A 17,518-nucleotide genomic window follows, 5' to 3' on the forward strand; every position below is an offset into this window, starting at 1 on the left:
GCACACACGCACGCGCGCACGCACGCACGCACGCACACACACACACACACACACACACACACACATTTGCCTCAGTGTTTTTGAGCATTCACATGGCTTACGCACAAACACATCAGTCCTTTTCTGTCAAACACACATCTGCACTTTTGCTTTCACTTACTAGGCAGCGCTTGATCCTGTGCATTGATGTTTACCCTGCACATTAGTCTGAAGGGGTTTTTGTAAATTGTTATACATTTTTTAATGCCATAAATTATGCCAAAAATGACTTTGAATTCCTGGGTCTTATTTTCTCATTCAGAAGACTGTGCTGGCTTAAATGCAATCTGAACACTCTGCTATGGAGAAAGACACATTTCAAGAAAATGTATTATTATTACTTCTATCACTGCTCACAATTCATTGCTATGTCTTACAGTGAGACAATGTAAACAATTAAATTAGGTTTTATTTCAAATGTACTTAAATTAAAAAAAAATAAAAAAAATAAAAAATCTTTGGCATGCATCATCCACAGCTGCACTGTTATGCAAGATGAGGCTATTCTCAATAATACAACTAAAAGTGTACATACCACATTGTGTACTATATTGTCATGTGTCATGGGGTTCCACCGTACTCACTTATAAGCCTAAATTGCGTCCTCATTACTTAGTAATTAGTTTGCCTGTGTAGGCAATGTTCTCTCTGGTTCTGCCAAGTACTGAGAAACTGGAAGAGTTACTCATGACAATTGACCTACACACTTCCTGACAGTAGCACTCTCCCACCAGCTTCGCTCACTGTATACATCATAGGCCACTCAACTGGAGAACGGCACAGGCCTGAAAATGTAGGTTCAAGCCTGAGGCGGTCAGACTCTGCCTGAGATTGACAGCTTATGCAATTCTTTTGCACTTGTCCATCTTAAACCTGAAACCTTGCTCTCAATAGCCACTACACACCAATCAAGAGTCATGTTTGCCCACAGGAAAAAAAAAAAAACAAAAAACAAAAAACATACCACCAAGTAGGAAGATTAAACAATTAAAATATACAGGTTTGGAAAAAAAAAAAATATCATGAACACGTACAGTTTAATGAAATTCAGTGCAGATGGACAACAAACTACAGGCACAAAATAAATAAAATAAATAAATAAATAAATAAATAAATAAATAAATAAATAAATAAATAAATGAAGGACATAGTTTCAACAGCACTTTCACTTTTATTAACACTGATGACTTATTCACCCTCAGAAGGGCTTATTGAAACAAGATGGATTCGCCGTGTTTCACATGACAGTCAAGTCAATTATGACCTCCAATCCTTGAAAATTTTACATCTGTTTGTTCATGGATGGCCATCAGAAATGAAATGAGCGATGATTGCTATGTTTATCTTTGTTTAGTGTACGATTATGCTAAAAATTCATGTGTTTCATTTGGTATTTAAAACACTGACAATGAATTATATGAAGCAGATGTGGGAGAAAAGGAGTCAAGTAAGTTTGCAAAACAGGCTATGGTCCAGACAGTGAAATATTAATCTATGTCAAAAATCCCTAATTGACATTATCACCTTCATTTTCTCTACTGAAACACTTTACTCACGCTCACATTTATTTATGCATGCACACACACGTCCATATGCAAACACTTAGACACCCACTGACACACCACAATCTGACTTACTGACACACTGACACAACACATCTGGGGACATTTCTTAAGGAAAATCATGCAGATTTATTCCTCCTATGGGTCAAAAAGAGAGAGAACCCCAGGGAGAGAAAGAGAGAGAGTGAAGGATGTAAGAATGAAAAACAGGGAGCGAGCCATCGGAAAAGAATGAACGGAAAAGAGAAGTACGGAATAAAGAACAACAACTGACGAACAAAAAGAAGTAAGGCTGTTGTACAAGACTTTTGGCCTGTGAGGAGCTGTCCATGTACATGAATACCCTGGAGCCCCTTTGACACAGACACACACACACGCACACACACACACACACACACACACACAGAGCATGGCCTGTGGTCAGGCTGTGTGATGTGTACCATAGAGTGAAAGAACAGGTGTGTATTCAAGCGAAACCTCTCTCCGTGTCACTGTCAGTGTTAGTGCATGTGTGTATGTGTGTGTTGAATGTAGCTTTGGCTAAGGGTTATGCTCTTATGTACATTCAATGCCAGTGTGTACTCAACAACGGGCATTAATCTGTCCCTGTCAAACACACACGCATATTATGCAAACGCTTTGTCAATGTCTCGGTAATCTATGGCCTATTTAATGACACTAAACAAACTCTTTGTCTTTATCTCTCTCTCTCTCTCTCTCTCTCTCTCTCTCTCTCTCTCTCTCTCTCTCCAGCACACGCACACACACACACACACACACACACACACACACACACACACACACACACACACACACACACACAGTGTTCACATGACTGGAAAAGTGTTGGGACAAGCCAATGTCATCCCTCTGAAAGGCAGCTCTATCCCCTTTAAATCGGCGCTACCCCACAGAGCTGAGAGAATGTCCACGTTTTGCCAACTAGAACATGGTTGTGGACATGGAGTGTTCTTAGTAAATTTATCAATTTGATTATATTTTGCCATCAAGTATTTCTCTCTTTTACATTTTTATGTAATGTCTTTTTCGGGCATTGATGATGTTTGAAAGGGGACATATCATGAAAACTTTTCAGTGCTTGGGCACATATATGTGGGTATCTAGAGTACCTGACAAAGCCACAAAGTGTGATTTAAGACATCTTAGTTCTGTGTGGGGTGCCTAAGTCAGACAACGTGAGATTCAGCGAGCCATCCAGATTTTAGCCTTCTTCTGAGGGTCATTTGAATAACACTGCCCCCAATTTGAGTATCTCCAGCAACAGCTTGATAGCTCCCTGTACAACGGACCACTAAAATGAGCATGTCAGCTGTTCTGTTATTGGCTGGTCAGACCAGCACTGTTTTAATGAGGGACCACTGAGTTTCAGCATTTAAAAGTGTGAAACCACAAGATATTTTTAACATCACAAGGGTGATATGGAGCTAGGAGCCACAGACAGGAGCTGCTCTATTGTTGGCTGAAAGAATCAGTCTGAAAGTCTTCTTCTACTTACATCTGACAATGTCAATACCCAGCTTAATTTCTGATGGAACTTTGATGGAATGGTCTTCCCAACGACTGGAAAGCTGTTGAATTGAGTCTGCGCTTTTTGTGTGCTTCGATGGTGGTTGTATATCACAAGCTCAAGGTTACTTAGATTTTATTAATGTTAGGGACAGCATTATTAACAAGGGCTAGTAACTGTACAAGCTGAAGACTAAATCACTGTCTGTGACCTGACTTCAGACCAGACTATGGTTTGCCATGTTTTATGTTGTTTTACTGTTTTTATGTAGATCAGCTTGTTGCATGTTGCTCGGCCACTGTTGCTACTCCCAGTCTGGGGCAATGTCGGATTAATGTTGTAATATTAAGAGAGTCAAGAGAAACTGTGTGAACATTTAGCCTCATGTGAAGCATACTAGATACTAGACTGAGTATTACTTTTCATGTTGCTTTTTTGGGTGGTAGCTCAGCTAGAGCTAGCTTTGGTGCTGTGGCTCACTTTGCTCAGGGATCCTTTGCAGCTGTGTGTGTGTGTGTGTGTGTGTGTGTGTGTGTGTGTTCATGTGTTGCTGCTGTGCATGATATACTTGATAGACATGCCATGAAGAGAAAAAAAAAAAAATCTGTAAACATGTAAAAGAGATGGTCAAACTGCAGGAATTTACATATATATAACTGTGTGTAACATCGATTAGCACCGAGCAGTTTGCTTTCTAATACTGGACACAGACTGTTATAAAGCTAAAATATTAGTGACAGGGAGGCTGACGCTAATACAGATGTCTCAGTTCTGTCACAGTACAGTGTACACCCACATATCCAGGTCAATCCATTACACCAATACAATATGACTACAGAAGTGCTTCAGTTACTGATTTAGATGAAGTTGGACATGATGTTGTGCCTATGACCTGTCATCATTGTATATTAAATACAGCTGTGTTCGCTTGATGACTTACAGACAACCACCTGTGCTAACAACATGATATTAGTCATGGCAACATGAAAAGAAGTTGTTTGTCTTTTTCGAATGGAAAGTTTGGTGTCTTTTCATCAAGTTCCTCCAATAAGCATGACAAGTTAACTGAACTACAACAGGCACCCTACACATCAGTAGCTTGAATCTTTACATTGGGACAGAAACCAAGAATAACAGAAGTAGTTTTGAAGCATGATACAATTGCAGCAGTTGCACTGTGTGCTAGAAGTAGCTCCATTACTAGTGCAATTGTATCCAAATTCAAAAGTAAGGATTTTTCTCTGAAAGAACAGCTGAAGTAACATTTAAAGTATGCTGCATTAAAAGTACCCCAAAAAGTACAATGTACCCAAAAAGGTTACTCAAGTACGGATTAACCATAACTCCTTACTACCAACCCCTGACTGGATGTTTGTGCCCGATGGTGCATCTCAACATTTGCATCATGTATTCATACCTGTGACATAGGTTCATAGGCACAAATGCCCATTTAAGCAAACACTGAAACATCGTAGAGGCAACAAAAAAAATCTTTTGTGAGGCATAATATCAGTGGGCCAACATTATTTCCTGAAGCGGTTTTTGCCTTCACATCAATGTACCCTCTGCAGTATTGAGTCGTGCTATAGTTTTGTCAGATATAGTGATATAACTGTATATATCTGTAACATATATTTATGCATTGAATAAAAACTACATACAGCACATACTGTGAGTCAACACTAAAAGTCTTACTTAACACTGAAATATTTCCAATGAGGCTCCTGAGGAAAAGGACATTGAAGGAAGTATGTGTGTGCCCACAGACTTGACTTTGTAAGGAAATCTATTATGACAGGCCTCACTCATCCTTTGTAAATATGGTCCTCTCTCTCTGACCATTAAGTGGCTAACCTGAACCTCATTGCTCACTGTAATGCATTGTGTGTGTGTGTGTGTGTGTGTGTGTGTGTGTGTGTGTGGTTTCCATTAGAGTTTTCACAGTTTTTATTAACATCAGTGTTCTGAAGAATGTAATTTTTATAGAACAAATGGTTTTAAATGAAATGTCTAATCATTGCACTATTAATGTATTATACTTTCTGTTCTTTCAAGTGGGGTTCAAGGTTAGGTGGCTTGAAAGAATATTTCGCATCAAGGAAAATGGACATACAGCTATGAAAATACAGAACCACATGGGAAAGTCTCTGTGTCAGAGTTATTTCCTGTGTCGCTATGCACATATGCACACATCATGCACACAAATTCCCATTTAAAGATCAGTTTACCAACTAAGTGCTAGATGAACTTGACCTGACTTGCCTTAAGGGGGGCTTAAGTGTGTTTTCTTAGTTGTGTGTGTGTGTGTGTGTGTGTGTGCTTTTTTTCAGGAAGAGGTCACTGAAGCATACTTTCTTTCTTTCTTCCTTTCTTTCTATCTTTCTTATACCACAGATAACGTCTGTATTTCACTCTAGCATTTCCATTTTGATCCTCATCTATATTACTACTCTCTGTCCTTCTCTGATTTTCTGATTTGACATCAGATATGAGGTCACTGCATTTTTTCAATGCATTTACATTGTCTATGCATGACCTATTAGCTGAATGAGCAGAGAGACTTGTCCAATACCCTGAACACATCTGTATCCATCTTTTCAGCGTCCGTGCAACACATATGCACATTTTGTTGCACAATTCCCTGGATCGTCCACCATTTGTGTGGTGAGGGACATAAAACGCTGCACCCGTCTTAACAGAAGAGGCAAAATAAAACTTTTACATAAATATTATTAGACTCTGTTTTTTTTGTTTGTTTGTTTGTTTTTCAACTTGTAAAGCACTTTCTAACCATGTGTTGATAGGTGCTATTCTTACGTGGTCCTGGTTTGGGGTTGAGTAGCTCCAAGTCAAAACGGTCCACAATTTGAAAATGTATATGGCCTTAGAATTTGGCTTTGCAGAATGGCTCCTTAGTGCCCGCTATCATTTAAGTAGCCCTCAAAGTACATTTCACTTAGATGTTTGACAGTTGGTAGGCAGATTTTTTTTTAAATGTCCCTTGGTGCCATAACTGAAACATAACTAAAGTTATGTAGTAACTAAAGTTTAATTGTATTGTTTGTAATGCAATCCACCTCAAATACAGTCAGCAGTCAGCGCAATCAAAAGACTGCAATGATTACAAATTGTTAATATGTTTAGTTTTTATTGAACAGCATGGTCACAATAAATTCCATTCCAGCTTTTCCATCAAAGAGTAAGTTGGTGTAACTTGATGTAGACTATCCAATCTGTCCCACATCTTTGATAGGTGTCCCTGGCTGAGGACGTCTATGTGACAATTAGGAGTCACATTCATTGTGCCAACTACTCAATATAGGCTGTAACAGTCATCATGGGATTTACATGCAATTATCATGGTGGTCAAAAGTAAATATACTTCAACAAAGTGTATAATTAAAGGGTATTCTCCAGTGCCTTCTTGTGGACACAGGTGGTCACTGTGAACTCTTTACTGCAGCGTAAGCATTTAATGATGATTGCAGCTAAAGTTATTTCCCACAAGTGTGATGCCAAAAATGAAGTGCGCTAATACAGGAAACCTGCATGAAATGTTTCTGCAAGACAACTATGCACACTGGGTCCGATGCTAATTACCATAGACCCGTTTTCTGTTTCTTATGCCATCCTTCCTGTTTGCAGAAACATAAGTAGTCTCAGTGCCTGAACAAACCTTTTGGAGGCCCTAAGCAGGATTTATTCTGATGCTTTTTTTGGGATGGCCTGCTAGGCAATACCTAAATTTGTTCAGATTCATAGTCTTTTGCTTGTTGACTTATTGAGGTAATCACTTCATGCAATGACTTGGGTTTCAGGGCCCCTTGACCTCTTGGCTCATTCAGTAATCCATCCTTGCTCACATGCCACAAACGCTGACTGAAATACTGTCAGACACAGCAGCTGTAGGCAGGTATATTGATCATAAAATCAGAATCATCTTGTCTTAAATTATTCATTCATTCATTCATTTATGTCACTTGTTGAATTAATTTAATATGTAAAAAAAAAAAAAAAAAGGCCAGGGGGTGTCAAGCAGTCGGTTAGTTCACGTATGCCTCGGGCCGGCCCTGACTAGACTTTGCGATCAGCTTTAGTCAGTTTAGTTTTGTGGTTGAGCTATACATTCTGTACATCTGCTAAAGCAAATTATTTCATTGGTCAAAACTATATTTTGGTAGGTAGAAATCTGCAGACATCGCAGTTTGGATGAATATTTGTCCCTTGCGTGAATGTTCCGCAGCAATGTGCATTTTTTAATAAGAACCCAAATAAGCAGTTTTTATAATTTCATTTTGCTAATCTTTGTTGTTCGATTTTGTTGTGTGTTTGTTTTCTGAGATACTCCTTTGCAGCATGCTGTAGCCCGAGGTCTCACCCCTGGCCAGGAAAAAAAAGGACGATGCAGGCAGAAAATACAGAGAAATGGGCTGAATAAAGTTCAACAAAATCAATAAATCAGAGCCAGTTAGTAATTACAGCCTTGAAACAGCCAAGCAAACACAGCAGAGGGAGTCTTGTTTCTTTTTTGAAAGTTGCTGTGTCCCAGTTCAGGGTCTGCATCCTTCGGAGGCCTTCTTTTCCCTCTTTTTGGAGCATGCTTTGCTACTATCCTACGTGGCCTCCCATATCCCAAGATTCTTTGCATGCCCGAAAAAGAAGAAAGAAAGACAGAAAATGGCAACATTGCATGGCATAGATCGTCACTTTTGCAGGTCTGTGCGGGAACATCTGGTGACACGACAAGGAAATTCTCCGAAGGCTACACAGTCTCATTTAACAACGGCTGACTCGCCTTCGAAGGCTGCAGACCCTGAATAGAGACACAGCAAGTGACTTTGGTACCAAGAATGAAAGGGCCAAAAAAAATTCAACAATACGGAAGGAAAAAAAAAAAAAAGGCATCTTCCAACACCATTTACATGAAATATGGCCAATATCCAGCAGTCAGGTTTTGCCTCTTGGGGTAGAGTGTGTGTGTCTAGTGAGAAAACAACCTGAGCTGGGGGATCTGCACTAAGTCCTGCTGACTGAGCACTTTTACATTGAAAATAAAAGGAGATGGGAAGTCGTAAGATAGAGCCATTACACACACACAGACACACACCCTAGCTATATGCGCATATGTCCCTGTAAACACAGAGCTTATTGTTCTCCAAGGCAGTTCATCTCCTCTATCACCAGCTTTATGCTGTCTGGTGCACTGGTTTCTGTCATCATTATAGCACTTACTGTTACTTCACATGCTGCACTCCTACATCAATATCTGTAACACCTTGGGTTATTACAGGAAACGCGTCTGAAACTCTGCCTAAACAAAAGCAGGAAAATCACTTTTTAACTCACTGACAATTTCAAAAGCATTTTGTAATAATAATGTCAGTGTAAACACTACCATTGCATTATTCCGGAGGAAATCTAAATGGAGACAAAATACATTTGAAAATCAATGCCCACAGCTGGATTAGCATTTAATGATCACAATATGTGTACTAGGCTCTAAATTTAGCATTATATCTTTTCAGTTCTGGCAAGACAAATCCTTTGGACACATTCAACCACAATGTGAGGCAAACACCTTTTCAAATAATAGTAAGTTGTAGTATGTCATTGTCAGGAATTAATTTGCCCTTAAGACACATAAGGGACATTTAAGACATTTTGTTGAAGTTGAACAACGTTGTGCATTCACACTTCAGCGTTATAATATACTTTTATTTAAATATTCTCAGTGAGTCAGTGAGCTACAACCTTAGATAACCTGAAGATGTTCTACAGACTGTAACCCTTTGGGGAAAAAAGCAGGTCACAGATCAGTGTGTTTTGCTAGTAGAGGCTGATGTAGCCTTGGACCTCTCGTCTAAAGTTGAGATGAGGAGCAGGCTATAGAGCTGTGTGTGGTAAACCCACTTCCCTTTTTTTTCATTGCAAATTTTTTGTCTTGGCCCAACCCATTCCCATCTCCAGGTAATCAAATATTGACACATTGTCATGCCCCGCGGCATGTTATACAGATGTACATGTTGCCCCTAAGTATCAGCATGAAATGAGGCAGGCTTTAAGATAATTCCAATGCAAACCCACCCATGCCAAGAGCAGACACTCATACAAACACAAGCAAAGTACGAATCAACTAAAACACAAGGAACAAAAAAATAGAACATGGAAACATGAGGAGACACTGGAGACAACACAGGTGTGAAACTCAGGGTGGCAACACCGGAGAATACGTGGCGATCTGACAAAGATAAGAGGGAGAACAACGACTACACACACACACACACACACACACACACACACTAATGAGGGGATGAAGCACAGCTGAAGTGAGGCAGCAAAAGGACAGGTAAGGGAAAGGGATGGAAAAACACAGGAAGGAGGGCAAATCACAGAGAGAGAAGTACTGAAAAGCAATGGTGACTAAATCAGTGCCACAAGCTGTTGTGTTTAGCGTCATTTCTAGTATTGTTTTAAGCTTTACCTATGTGAGCTCATCCCTGTATGAGTTTATCGCCTCACATTATTTCTCTGTTTTGAGTACAGAACCTCCAGCGCCTCTCCACTCAGGCTTGCTGCTCCACTGGCTACCTGAGTTTTCTCCCACACTGTTCCCGGACATCTCTGCTTGCCTGCCAGCCTGCCTGCCGATCTCACCTGCTACTTTCCTCCACAAACTCTCTGTGCCAAAATGACTCCCTTTACACCCAGACTAAAGCCTCCAATCTTTGCATTTGGGCCCAGAAAAGAAGTGCAACATAACAGGGATCATGACAAAACACATTCTTTGACAGCAGTTTCACGGTGCAAATATTTCCTTCAAAATAAGCGGTCAAAGCAAAACAGTTGTCTATTGCCAGTTTATTTATTTTATTTAATTTCATTTTTTTTTTTACCTAAAAATGTTCCCAACACCAAGTTTATTCAATCAAAAAAAAACAAATTTGGCGATTTTTGGAGACATGGCTTTTCAGTGGAAAGGAACTATTTTGAAAATTGACATCTGAAGTAACTGCAAAAACAATGTTTATACGTAAAGTATATTTATAAAGTTGCACAAAACTTCCAAACGTACAATTCCATAAGCTAGAATAGAACAAGGACATAAAACTTGTACTAAAGTAAAGTGCTAAATATTATGAATGCTAGATGCAAAATAAAACATAAAATATATAATTTAAGATTTCACAGCTTTGGTTCAAAGTATACACGGATTGCTTGTGAGTTATTTTTCTTTTTCCTCTCCAAATACAGTGCCTGCAAAAAGTATTCACCCCCTTAACTGTTTTCCTATGTAATTGCTTTTATAAATGCAAACATGGTCGACATGCAAAAAAATTGTACGAAACAAAAAATGTACAAAAAAGGTAAACTTTTTAATCTAAAACAACCATAGAAATACAATGTAGAAAAACTTAATGTAAAATATGTGATTGCACAACTATTCACGCCTTTTAAAATTAACTGACCTAATTCAACCATCCAATTGGTGCTAGTGGTCTCACAGTTTGTGCAATGAAGATCATCTGAGTTCAGTGAAAGTGTCTCAAGTGATTGTAGTATAACAACACCTGTGTCCAACAGTCCATCATTGGTTGAGCGATATTTGTGAATACAATTACACTATGAAGACAATATGTCAGGGGATGGATACAAAAAACATGTCCAAGTCACTGAACATCCCCCCGAGTTCATTTAAATCCATCATTAAGTAATTGAAGGAACATAACAGATGTGTTAATCTGCCTAGAGTTGGCCAGCCTCACAAACTGAGTGACCGTGCAACAAGGAGACTAATGAGGGAGGCCAGCAAAACACCTGTGTCTACTCTGAAGGAGTTAAAAGCTTCAGCAGCTGATTCTACATACAGGGGGGACTCTACATACAACAACTTCTGCCTAGGTTCTTCACCAATGACAAAGAGAAAGCCTCTGTTGAGGAGATCTCATTAAATCTCAACGACAGTTCACTCAAAGACATGTGGAAGACTCCAAGGTCAACTGGAAGAAGGTTCTCTGGTCTGATGAAACGAAAATGGAGCTTTTGGCCATCAGACTAGATGCTATATTTGGCAAACGCCAAAACAAATCACCACAAACACACCATCCCCATGAAGCATGGTGGTGGCAGCATGGTGGTACCGATAGTCATTCTCATTTGAGTCAATAACAACACGCTCCCACTTTGTTAAGTTTAATCAGATGAGTCTGTTCATACTTAGCATACATTGAATTTTGCCAAGCGGTCATGATTCTAACAAGCTGTTCTCCACAGCATCAGGGCTGGAAAGGGAGCTGATGCCTGGTGACGCCTTATATAGTGGCTAAGGAGGTTAGGTTCAGGTATGCTGATGGTGGAAGAAACACCTTTATGTAGGTCAGGATATGTTTTATATTGGAATGGAAAATAACTTGTTATAATCATGTTAAGTGAAAAATATATTAAATAACTGATGTAATCAGCTGTTGGTTGGCTTTGCAAGTCAGTCTGAGGGTGGCTGTAAACTGGACAGGTAGGTGACATTTTTGTGACACATTTTTATTTTTTTTTCCCTTTGGACCTCAAAGTTTTGTTTTTCACTGTTTAAACCGTCTTCTTTTTGTAACAAAGCCCAGACTTCAGTCCAATAGAAAATGTGTGGCTGTTCACACCTGATCCCGTGCACCTGACAGAGCTTGAGCAGTTTTGCAAAGAATGTAGTAAAATAGGAGTGTCAAGATGTGCAAGCCTGACTAAGACCTATACACACAGACAGAGTGTCGTAATTGAGGCCATCTACTAAATACTGACTTGTAGGGGTGAATACTTATACAATTACCTATTTTACATTATATACTTTTTTATTAATTGGCATTACTTTGAAGAAATCTGTTTTCACTTTGATAGTAAAGATATATATTTTTGTAAATCTTCTGTATAGTTTGTGTATGTTGACCATGATTCCATTATAAAAAGTGTGCCTAAGGATTTGAAAGGATCTGTGCTGAAACATCCATAAGCCACACCTGACTTTAAAATGGCTTTTCACTTTTCACAATGATACGATAAAAACTGCAGATTAAACATTGTGTTACGAAGGGATCACACTAGCTGTGACACCCATCAGCATGTTCTCAGCCATGACTACTTCAGCCCAGCATTGAACACTCTGCATCTGGATATTGGACTTCTTCACAAACAGGCTCCAGACAATTCGGATTGGCAGTCACACCTCCTCTATGTGAGTGCTCCGGAGCCCCCGCCCCGGACTGTGTGCTCAGCCCACTGTTCACACTGAACACCCATGACTGCACTCCCAGACATCAAAGAATGCCTACTGTGAAGTATGAGGATGACACAACCATCATCGGCTAAAATTATAAACAAAAATGAGAGCTCATATCAGATAAGAGTCAACAATTTTGCAGAGTGGAGCACAGAGAAGAGACTTCTGCTCAATGTTAACAAAACCAAGGAGCTGATTGTTCATCAAAATCAGTGGAGCTGAGGTGAAGCAGGTGAACAGTTTTAGGTTCCTTGAAATCACCATTACTTAAAACACCTTGGACATCACACATCACCACCCTGGTTAAAGAGCACATACAGGCTCTACTTCCTATGAAAACTTAGGAAGGCTAAATGCTGGAGCAAATTCTGTCAACATTTACAGAGTAACAATAAAAGCATCCTGACTGGAAACATCAACAAACTGGAGTGGTTTATCCCAGCCCAGGACAGGAGGGCGCAACTGCCGGTGATTTAAACCACCAGAACATCACTAGCACCATCTACAGAGCATCAGTGTCATCTGTGAAGTGAGATGTCTGCACAGAGCCCAAAGGATACTAAAAGACAACACCCACTCAGCCACAGTGCTAATGTAGTGTCATCTGTCCTTTAAAAACATATTAGCACAGTTCTCTGACCAAGTTGGTACCAAAACTGAGTACACAGATTGCCACCCTCAGAGCCAGGGCTTGGAAACCATACTAGTCATGTTGGAAGCCACTACAAACAAGTCTGTGACCCATTTTTTGGTCCTGACCCATCATTAAAGGCCTACAGCAATGAGGAGAGTGAGAACAGGATAAAATTGCCTTGAATATTTAAGTGGAATAGAGGGCTATCCTCTGTGTGATACTGTATATTGAATCCCAAGCCAAGCCATTTGACGGTTGCAGTATTTGAAGAATCACAGGAGGGGGCTGCTTGAAAATCCCCTACTGTGGCGGCTCTTTAAACTTTCTCAGCCTGGGACAGAAAAGGAATAAATTTTGCTTCTCCCATGGACTCAAGCTCATTAAGACGCTCTCTTGTTATGGTGGGAACCCACCAAAAACAGGGACCATGACCCACTTTTGGGGTCTCAACTAATAATATGAAGAAATATACTGTCCAAATATCCCAACTTACAGTATTGCAAAAAGTGAAATCTAAGTAATAACATTAAATCAATGAAATGTATGCTCATTTTCTGTCTAAACAGTTATTTATTCTTACCACAGTGTATTTTATGTTAAAACTTTTCAATTGTTTTAAGCTATTTTGTGCTTAATTATCTTAAAGAGATGTTATAACTTATTACCAGTGGTGGTTCTAGCTTGCATGACATCCTGGGCAAACCTCACCTTCAGCTCTGGTTACTGTGGGCGGCTTTTGTTTTTTTTTTTGTTTTTTTTTGTTTTTTTTACTAATGCTGCCCATATTGCCCATATGAGGAACCACCCCTGCTTGTTGTTAATTACAAGAAGTACACAACTACTTTCAAAAGCTTTTAAGCACTGTTTTATGGTTCATTCAGGTTATATGAAATTGGTCTTCAGTGGCATTCACTGAATTTTTGAAGGGCAGGGGCGAAAAGAAAAAAAAGAGCATATACAGCACGTTATTGGCACTGAAGCGGGCATTTTTTTGCCACCCAAGAGGGCACTTTAGCACACGCTTTGGCTCCCAAGAGGGCACTTTAGCATGCGTTTTTGCCACCCAAGAGGGCACTTTATCATCTTTTAACCAGCCAAGGGGAACATTTAGTGTGTGTTGCAAACCAAGAGGTCACTTCAGCATACGTTTTGGCTCCCAAGAGGGCACTTTAGCACACGTTTCGTCTCCCAAGAGGGCATTTTAGCACATGTTTTGGCTCCCATGAGTCAACAATTGGGTGAAAACAGTGGTACCCCCCGTGAACTTTGGCTTTTATTTTGTTTTTGTGTCCTTTATTCTGGCCGATATGCAACCCCTGCTGGCAATTAACTTTTCATCTCCTACTCTAACTGCTGTCTTAATTTTCACAAGGTAACATGATTTTAAAGTCATGAAATTAAAAGCATCAAAAAGTCATTGCAACGGTATAAACATGAGACCAAGCTTTATTAAAATAATTTTAATATCTGTTATTTTCTGCTGTGGCTCAAAATACAATGACCTGGAAAGAGTTAGAAACACAAAACTTGGGTCACTGTCAGATTCATGGAAGCCCTACCTTGCAACCCACAGGACTTAAATCAGCCACAATATTAAAACCACTGGCATCAATGAGCTGTTCTAAGCTTCTTTCTCACCAGACCAAAATGCTGCTTTGTTGGTTCTGGACCGCGCCATCACCTCTTTCTGGTTGTATGATGATATTTTTTCTGCTACTCGGACTCTTTTGATTAGCTTGCAACTACTTCTTATCTTGGCTCTTTTCCCTTTCTCCATGGGGTGGTCATATGGGGGTGTTAAGTCAGGCTGGGCTGTTCTACAGTTTCCATTTCTGACGCTGATGAGTGTATTCCTGTTATAGGCAACTTATACTACAGTACTAAAGGCAACAAGATAAACTAAAACAACTAGGGCCCATTTTGAGATGGGATCATGATCTACAATGCCATCGACATACTGAAGCTCCTCAGTGCTCAGTTGTTAATAATACATAATTACATGAGTACTTAGTACTGGAGGAAACAGAATAGACTCATATGAACATAATATTGTACAATATGAACAGTGTAATTGTAAACCGTGTGGCAGTGTATTCTTGTTAATAAATGATAAATATGGGTTTTGACACTGCATAATATGACAATCTGCTAATTCTGTGTGTGTTATTTTTGACAGGCTAATGCAGACTTTTCAAAGCAGCACTGTGTAACTTATTTACCTTAAAATAACAGCTCAAAATCATATTTATAGTATGATGTGTTGTAACAGGTGAATGGTGTCTCAGTCACTTGTTTCTGCACTATGTAACTTCAGCATTACCTTCATTTTTACCCCAACTCAGAAACTGTGGGGGGTGCCAAATTGCACAAAATGCCATTTTTTTCATAATGTTGTTTGTTTGTTGTATATAGTACACAGTTTGCATACTATCTAAGTGTGCTGAAGGTATGAGTAGCCATTTGTCTGCACTACCTATACTGAATGATTGTCAAAGTGACAATTTCTAAATAATGTTGATTTGAAGCTAGGGTCTGTAATGTTGTTCAGAAACACATTTTGTCATACTGGGTGAAATGGTCCTGCTATCCTGAGAGTAGTCAATATAGTATGTATTCAGAAAAAGGAGCGAAAATAATCAGACCTCTGTGGCAGCTGCAGGACTGAGAAAAAGCTGACCAATCCGTGCTTTTCAGCCCGAATAGCACGGATTGGTCAGATGCACGGATTGGTCAGATGGCTTCATGTCTCGTTCTTCCTGTGCCCCCCTCTGTCCCTCCCTCCTTCGCACGTGCACACATTATGTTTCACTGATGCCGGAAATATTCAGCACACTGCTCTGCAGAAATACGGAGTTGCAGGAGAAGACATTCATTTGGTTTCAATGGCAGAGAAAATGCACTTTCAAATCTTGCTAGCTCTCCAGGATTGTAGACCCTAGCTTTAAAGGGATATTCCGGTGTAAATTTAATCCATGTTCTAACACACCTTGACACCAAGTACGACCCCCCTCAAGAGATAAAGTTTGCGGACCGCTAGCTTACGTAGTTTTAGCATCCTCAGAAACAACCGCACAACAACAATACACTGCAGTAAATGGGTCCAAGTGTAAATCGCCATCAAAAAGCCAAAAATAATGCTCAGAACAGCACCAAACTTCAGCAACATCAGAAACAGGGTCCCAGCATATATTTCGAGGCACCAAACATTTGATAACGTTGCCAGCTTTGTCGGAAAAGATAAGCAAAACTCACCACTGGAGAAGCCTCCTTGTTGTGGGGAAGCCCTGCAAGTCAATTAGGGAGTGCAGTAGAGTCCTGTAGTAATGATCATCACTGAGCTGCGGAACTCTACTGCACTCGGTAATCGTCTCACAGGGCTTCCCCACAACGAGCCTGCAGCTGGAGAGGTGACATCTGTTTATCTTTTCCAACAAAGTCAACAGCGATATCAAATGTTTGATGCCTCGAAATTTGTTCTGGAACCCTATTTGTAATGTTGCTGGTGTTTGGTGCTGTTCTGAGCATTACTTGTGGCTTTTTGATGGTGGACCCATTTACTGCAGCGTATTGTTGTTGTGCGGTCATTTCTGAGGATGCTAAAACTATGTAAGCTAGTGGTCCGCAAACTTTATCTCTGGAGGGGGGGTCATAGATTATGGATTAAATTTACACCGGAATATCCCTTTAAGGAGCAACCATTTTTTTTTTTTTTTAACAAACTATTGTTACTGGCTGAACTTGGCTCTGATAGTTACAGATGACCACGCAGCCTGCACAGACCATGCCGGGGAGCATTTCCTCATATTGCATGGAGGATAAGATGAGTCAATCATCATCCTTTTAGAGGCACTTCTGCTGAAAATACCTAAATCCTCTTAATCTGAAGTGTGATGTGTAGGTACTACCTATCGTGTATGATTTTGCCTGTGCCAGTCTTACTTTGCAGGGTTGGCTTAGGTTTATTATTAGAGTGTCTTTAACTGACCATATGTAAGCACAAGAATATCCATAAGTGGATATGACTGAGAGAGTGCATTAGTGTATCTATGACTACTTATGTGATCACGGAATTCTGACATATGACGTAGGAAATGGAACACTGAGATTGACAGGCTAGACTGTATTGTGACTGCTAGGTCCTAAGGGTCCTTCAGAAAAGGCCATGTCTCCAACACACTGACATGATTTCCATAGCTATTGGACCAGTCATAATATTTGAGCCACTTTTGGGACCAATTCTCTGATTAAAAGAACAGTTTGAGAGAGGGAGAGACTGAAAGAAAGGGAAGTAGAGAGATTGTCTGTGTGAGCACACTGAGAACAAGAGAGAGGAACACTGATCTCGAGAATAAAAAGGAAGCTAATCCGACCTTTTCCAGTCAATGCCAACTTTCAGGAAGATTCTATAAGGCCTCGGAACCATATATATGATAATATGTCTCTATTGTCATGCTTATCCACATCTATTTACATCATCTCTATGCAATTTATTG

This window comes from Acanthopagrus latus, chromosome 1, assembly GCF_904848185.1.
Source record: "Acanthopagrus latus isolate v.2019 chromosome 1, fAcaLat1.1, whole genome shotgun sequence".
Taxonomy (NCBI): Eukaryota; Metazoa; Chordata; class Actinopteri; order Spariformes; family Sparidae; genus Acanthopagrus; species Acanthopagrus latus.